Source organism: Peromyscus maniculatus, chromosome X (genome assembly GCF_049852395.1).
Source record: "Peromyscus maniculatus bairdii isolate BWxNUB_F1_BW_parent chromosome X, HU_Pman_BW_mat_3.1, whole genome shotgun sequence".
In the NCBI taxonomy this organism is placed as follows: Eukaryota; Metazoa; Chordata; class Mammalia; order Rodentia; family Cricetidae; genus Peromyscus; species Peromyscus maniculatus.
In genome coordinates this window covers 4,900,884-4,905,292 of record NC_134875.1, presented here as the reverse complement: position 1 = coordinate 4,905,292, position 4,409 = coordinate 4,900,884, and the positions used below count along the sequence as shown (strand labels likewise).

Here is a 4,409-nt window from a genome sequence, read left to right as displayed (position 1 = left end):
TGTGTGGTGGTGGGGAGGCAGAGGTCAGAGAACAACTTCAGGAGTTGGTCCTTTCCTTACACCACATGGTTCCTGGGGGATGGAACTCAGTTCATCAGGCTTGGTAGCAAGTGCCTTTACCTGCTGAGCCGTGTAGCAGGAATCTTAAATGGTCTTATTAATAAAAAAAAACAGTGCCAGCTATTGGGGTGAAATGCTGGAAAATCAGAGAGACAGAACAAGCCACAGGTAACCTCACCTCACCAACTTCTCAGCAGATCCTGTTTCCTCAAACTGGAAGCCTCTGAGTCCTCATTCAAATGGATCACAGCTGAACTGCTGCTAAAAGCCTAAAAGCTTTGTGTTACAGTGAAGGTAAATGCTGGACTCAGAGATAGAATGAAAGGGGCTTCAGCTACCCCTCACTGGGTAGGCAGAACATGAATAGCTGCATGATCATTTTCCTGGTTGGGCTAGAATAGAGTGTGTGGGCCCTCCATTGACTTGGCCCATGATAGCCCAAAGAACTAGCAAATCTCAATAGAAATTATCTCAAGTTTTTGCAGCTTCTACCATTGCCTTATTGACTCCTAGACAAAATAAATTCAATGGCTTTTTTCCTCTTTTGGAAACTCCTTCCATTCTCAGGACTTTCTCTCACTTTTCCTCAAATTCTCACTTTTCTGTAATAATTCTTTTTTGGGGGGGTGCAGTAAACTTTATTGATGGTGTTCAAGAGAGTAAGCCGCTCCTATTGTTCTGGGGGTCTGGGGTCTGGGATGGAAACTGTGAGGGAGATGCTCAGTATCGGGGGCTGAGATGGGACAGGACTGCTCAGCAGCCAGGGTCTCTCTTGCTGTCCTTGCTGGGGTGGGTGGTCCAGGGTGGGCTTCTTACTTCTTGAAGGCCATGTAGGCCATGAGGTCCACCACCCTATTGCTGTAGCCAAATTCATTGCCGTACCAGGAAATGAGCTTCACAAAGTTGTCATTGAGAGCAATGCCAGCCCCAGCATCGAAGGTGGAAGAGTGGGGGTCACTGTTAAAGTTGCAGGAGACAACCTGGTCCTCAGTGTAGCCCAGGATGCCCTTTAGTGGGCCCTCTGACACCTGCTTCACCACCTTCTTGATGTCATCATACTTGTCAGGATGTCGTCATACTTGGCAGGTTTCTGCAGGCGGCATGTCAGATCCACGACAGACACATTGGGGGTAGGAACACGGAAGGCCATGGCCATGCCTGTGAGCTTCCCGTTCAGCTCTGGGATGACCTTGCTCACAGCCTTGGCAGCACCAGTGGATGCAGGGATGATGTTCTGGGCAGCCCCATGGCCATCATGCCACAGCTTCCCAGAGGGGCTATCCACAGTTTTCTGGGTGGCAGTGATGACGTGGACTGTGGTCATGAGTCCTTCCACAATGCCAAAGTTGTCATGGATGACCTTAGCCAGGGGGGCTAAGCAGTTGGTGGTGCAGGAAGCATTGCTGATGATCTTGAGTGAGTTGTCTTACTTCTCATGGTTCACACCCATCACAAACATGGGGGCATCAGCAGAAGGGGCAGAGATGATGACCCTTTTGGCCCCACCCTTCAAGTGGGCCCAGCCTTCTCCATGGTGGTGAAGACACCAGTGGACTCCACAACATACTCAGCACCAGCATCACCCCACTTGATGTTGGCAGGATCTCGCTCCTGGAAGATGGTGATGGCCTTCCCGTTGATGACCAGCTTCCCATTCTCAGCCTTGACTGTACCGTTGAACTTGCCATGGGTAGAGTCATACTGGAACATATAGACCATGTAGTTGAGGTCAATGAAGGGATCATTGATGGCAACAATATCAACTTTGCCAGACTGGAAGGCAGCCCTGGCAACCAGGCATCCAATTCGGCCAAATCCATTCACTCTGACCTTCACCATCACGTCTCAGGCACAAGGCTGGCACTGCATGGAAAGATGAGGCTGTCTCTGGAACAGGGAGGAGCAGAGAGCCTATGTAATAATTCTTAATAGAGCCTGCTTGCACTTCCCATACCACCTAAAAGAATCCACACCATTAATCTCTGGTGTGAGACAATGAACTTGGAACCATTGTTCCAAGCTGATATTTGCTGACTGTGATAAAAACCTTACTTTTTAGGTTCTTGAGTCATACACAACTGGACTGTGAAAGGTGGTATAGACTTAAAACAAAACAAAACAAAAAACCACATCATTAGAAAAGTCACTTTACAATTAATCACATCAACCAATAGTTCAAAGGTAATTTCAATATGTACTAAGGAGGTATTTGATAAAGTTAACAAATATCCCTAGTAAAATGTTTTAGTAAACCTGATTTAAAAAATACAACCATTGTAAACAATAATTCAAATGATGACTAACTGTGAGACTCTAGGGACATTAAATCTAGGGCAGACCATTTTCATTTTATACTGAAAATAGCTGTATCTATCTATCTATCTATCTATCTATCTATCTATCTATCTATCTATCTATCTATCTATCTATTATCTATCTACCTATCTATCATCTATCTATATGGATGTTTTGCCTGCTTGTATATCTGTGCAGCACATTCATGTCCAGTGTCCACAGAAGATAAAAGACAGTGTTGGATTCCTGAAACTAGACTTACAGATGGTTGTGAGCCAGTCTGAGTGTTCTGGAAATTGAATTCAGGTCTTCTGCAAGGGCAGCCAGTGCTCTTAACTGCTGGGCTATCTCTCTAGCCCGCTTTTTATACTTTTACTGGAATATACTAAGTTCCAGATAGTGTGCTGAGTTCTTCCTGAATATCACTCAGTGTTCATGTCTATCTTATGAGAGCAGCAGTACCCACATGGGTAAAGTTAAGCTCTTCCTCAAAGTCATTCAGCAAGTACAGGGGGCAGATATACTGGCAGAAGACATGTGTTTAGCTTGACAGGGCTCCAAAGTAAGAAAGCACTCTAACTGGCCCATAGACAGGGAGCCTAGTTCATTCTCAGAGATGTGCAGAGCTATGCAAATGAAATCAACAATGCCTATGGAAATGACAAGCATTTATCAAATGCTACAATAATCACTGTAGTCATTGTCTTTTGGTGCAGGGGAGGTTCAGTCTTTGTGGAAAGAAATTGTCAGCTCATAGCTTAAGCCATGTGACTGTTGTTCATTTGCTTTGGCCCAGCAATCCTGGGTCTAATAATTTATCCCCAGAGAGTTAGTTACAAGGATATTCACTGACATGGGCCTCACAAAATAGCTTTTACCATATGAATCTCATTGTACATTTACTTATATATCTACCTACTTTTTTTGGTACTATTTGAAATTGAACTAGCCTTGTGTATACTATGTAAGCACTCTACTAGAGACTTAAAGCCCCAGAAATCTATCTTTATGTATTGAGATTGTCTGGAGAGCAGTATACTAAAATATTCACAATGATTTTCTCTGGATAATCATATTACATGTAATGTTTTTGGTTTCTTCCAAATACTTTGCTCTATTTTCTGAAGCTTTATCACAATCATATATTATCACTATAAGTAGAGAATAAAATAAAATTATTTTCCTTTTCTCACACCTAACTTGGTTATTTCTGGCGCTCATTATTTCTTTGTGTAGATCTAAGTTTTCTCCAGTGTCATTTTTCTTCTCCTCAAGCAGCCACTTGTAATGCTTCTTACAGTGAAAGTTTGTTGGTGACATGTCATTTCAGCCTTTTATCTCAATATAACTTTATTCTACCTTTGTGTTTGAAGGATATTTTCACCAGGTACAGATTGCTAAACTGACCATTTCTTTCAGCAAGTTAAAGACCTGTTTTAATTCTCTTCTGATTTAATCATTGTTCCTATTTATATAATACATCACTTTCCCTATTAGTTTAAATACTTTCCAATTTGTCACTGACTTTGAACCTTTTGATTATGTGTCTTAAGGTCTATGCAGGAGCAGTCAGGAGCAGTATGTACTATAGCTATTGAACAAAATAGAGATTCACTTCTGCTGTAATCCCTGTACCCGAGGAACTAGACAGTGCTAGGACTTCAAAGTCCTCAGAAAAGTTGGGGGGCCACCTGAGGCATTTGGGGAAACTTCTAAAACAATTGTAAATCAAGTAGATATATGTTTTTTACTAGTCCCGTTTTGCTTTTCTGTAAGTGGAGGCCTAGTGAGACAATCTATGCAGGATCTCTTAAGATATTAACAGGACAGCCAAGACTCCAGAACAGCTTTTTTGATTCTGTTATCTTGACTTTTACCAGGCCCTGCTGCTGTGTAGCTATTTCCTCTGAATTGAAGCATTCCTCCAATCTGGAAAGAGGAGGGAGAGTCCTAAGCCTAGGGAAGCTAATGAAATTTACCCAGTTCAGGAAGCTCAGAAAGTCACAAGACTCCTGGGGCTCTTTTCTAAGGTTATACAAACAGGAAATGACAGC

General features: G+C 42.7%; 1 pseudogene; it reads right to left on the bottom strand.

Annotated features, from left to right (window-relative positions):
* Positions 1-828: 828 nt before the first annotated feature.
* On the bottom strand, positions 829-1,899 carry LOC102912734 (glyceraldehyde-3-phosphate dehydrogenase pseudogene; annotated as a pseudogene).
* Between the last annotated feature and the right edge of the window lie 2,510 nt (positions 1,900-4,409).